Source organism: Bison bison, unplaced genomic scaffold, assembly GCF_000754665.1.
Source record: "Bison bison bison isolate TAMUID 2011002044 unplaced genomic scaffold, Bison_UMD1.0 scf7180017847307, whole genome shotgun sequence".
NCBI lineage: Eukaryota > Metazoa > Chordata > Mammalia > Artiodactyla > Bovidae > Bison > Bison bison.
Genome location: NW_011477880.1, coordinates 23,083 through 25,723, shown reverse-complemented (window position 1 = coordinate 25,723; position 2,641 = coordinate 23,083).

Genomic DNA, 2,641 nt, shown 5'->3' with positions numbered 1-2,641 from the left:
GAATTCTATCACCCCCACTAGCTTTGTTCATAGTGATGCTTTCTAAGGCCCACTTGACTTCACAGTCCAGGATGTCTGGCTCTAGGTCAGTGATCACACCATCGTGATTATCTGGGTCATGAAGATCTTTTTTGTACAGTTCTTCTGTGTATTCTTGCCACCTCTTCTTAATATCTTCTGCTCTGTTAGGTCTATACCATTTCTGTCCTTTATCGAGCCCATCTTTGAATGAAATGTTCCTCTGACTTTCTTGAAGAGATCTCTAGTCTTTCCCATTCTGTTGGTTTCCTCTATTTCTTTGCATTGATCGCTGAAGAAGGCTTTCTTATCTCTTCTTGCTATTCTTTGGAACTCTGCATTCAGATGTTTATATCTTTCCTTTTCTCCTTTGCTTTCACTTCTCTTCTTTTCACAGCTATTTGTAAAGCCCTTCCCATCCCCCAACCTAAATAAAGTTCAGGTCATGTTACAGCAATATCTAAGTTTTCCCTTTCTCGATCCATCTGGCTTAGAAAGAGGATCTTCCCTTGCTGAACAACCTGCAACCAAAAACAGCACTCCTAGAAATGAAGCCCAGCCTCCCAGAAACATTACTCGGGGGCTCCTAAGGGAGACCCCGAGTGTCCTCTGAATTTCCTTCGAATCCTGGGCTTCATGGAATTTCGAGCATCCTCCACCAGACATCTCTGGTCAACCCCGTCCTTGTGCCAGGGGTCCAGGGGCGTGTGGATATTTGAACTAGTACCAGTCCATCACCAGGGATCTCTTTGAGTGACATCTGTTGCCACTTTGCGGTATGGTTCAAAATAGCCAGCCCAGTAGGCTGTCCATGGCAGCATGTGGACTGTCAGAGCCTGGCGTTGTGGGGTGGGGGCAGACTGCTGGAGTCATTGGAGTTGACTGCAATGCAAAATGCCATGGGGGTCAGGACCTGAGGCTGAGAGGTGAGAGTATTCCCTAGGGGATTTCTGACATGGAATAAGGTGGGACATTAAGCAGCAGAAGTACCCTAGGTCTATTGCCTTGCTTGTTTGGCATCTAAGATAAACATGAAGGAGTTACAAGGCTTGGTGGGGGGCGGTGGCAGACCAACCACCTTACTTCATGAGTAATGCAGAAAAGGAAATCATGGGGGAAAAAAAGAGCAATGTGGTGTTTGCAGTAGCAGAGCACTCAGAGAGAAACATTAGAAGACAGTGGCGCCCAGGGGGTAAAGTGTGGGTGTAGCAGGGAGCGATTTGTTGGAGGTGCTGAGCTACAGCTCCCAGCGTGCTGCTTGCAAAGTCAATGAGGAAACATTTCTTGGATGGAAGACCTCCTGGGGGTTGTAGCTCAGGGAGAAAGAGACAGAGAGGAGGGAGAAAGAGGGAGAGAGGAGAGAGAAAGATATAGCAAGGGCTCCTTCATTGAGTGGACCCAAATTCAGCCCTGTGGATCCAGGAAAGAGACCAAGGCAGAGAATGAGAGCAAGCAAGTTCTCACCGGACAGACTGAAAGTCAGAAGTCTCCTGCCAGCAGTTCAGGGAGAACAGTAGTTTACCTTGAAATCCCGGGTTTCAGCATCGGTGATCTCAGAGAGAGTCAGCCGGGAGCGGTGGCTTAGCTCTCGGCCTGGGAACTGGACCTGCAGTTGGCCTTGAAATCCCATTCCTGGAGACAGACGGCCATGAGGGGTGGCCTGAAGCGAGTTGTCTTAGTTTTCTACCCAGGGGTCGGACCTGAGTGGCCTGGAGGAAAACCAGGAGTCTAGCTGCTCGTCCACCAGGGGCTAGAGGCTAGAGACAAGGTTTTCTGGGCTCTTGCCCCACTGAAAAATGCAGTTCTCAAGAAGGCAAAAATTGTAAACAAAACAAAACAACAGGTACAAAGTGTACTATCAGAGACACAGCACAGCAAATGAGAGCGCACACAGAGAAACTGCTCAGTTAAGACAGAAGCGAGGCAGAGACACACACCTGGAGAGACAGAGTGCTGGCGTCCTCCCAGGAGGAGGAGCCCCTTAAAAGGCAGTAAAACCAATCATAAGGACAGTTCTTCCAGGCTTGTTTACCTTTCGCCAATTATCTAGTTTCTTTTTCCACACCTGACCTGCCCTAAGGATCCTCACCAACATGCATATGAAATTTTTTTCCAAGATGGATTCTAGTCCAGAGCCCTGTGAGGGGGTCCTTGGCATCACCTATTATGGGATGGTATCCCCTTCGTTTTGACCTCCAAGGAGGCTTTCTGGGCATGTGCAGCGTCTCCCCAGTCCCAAGGGTGAGAAATATGTGACCTCTTGATCTTTTAATCAAATAGAGTTTAGCCCTGCTCTGATTGTTACCTTAAGTGTCCACAGGAACAAAGTCCAGCTACTTATGATGTTCTTGTCATTTTCATCTCGAAGTGCCAACAGGAGGCTAGCTGTAAATATCTAGCCTAGAGCCCACCTGTCTCCTTCCTCAGGAAATGTAAACAGGAGTCTAATTCTAAATGTCCAGCCTAGAGCTTACCTAGATCCTACCTCAGGACCACATGGGGTTCCTGGGCACAGAGGCATATTTCTGTCCTTGTGTTTCTTGTAGGTATGACTCCAGCCTCCATGACCTTCTCTGAGTTCCAAAGTGCAGCTTCAAGCAGTTGCTAATCATGGAAAAAATGA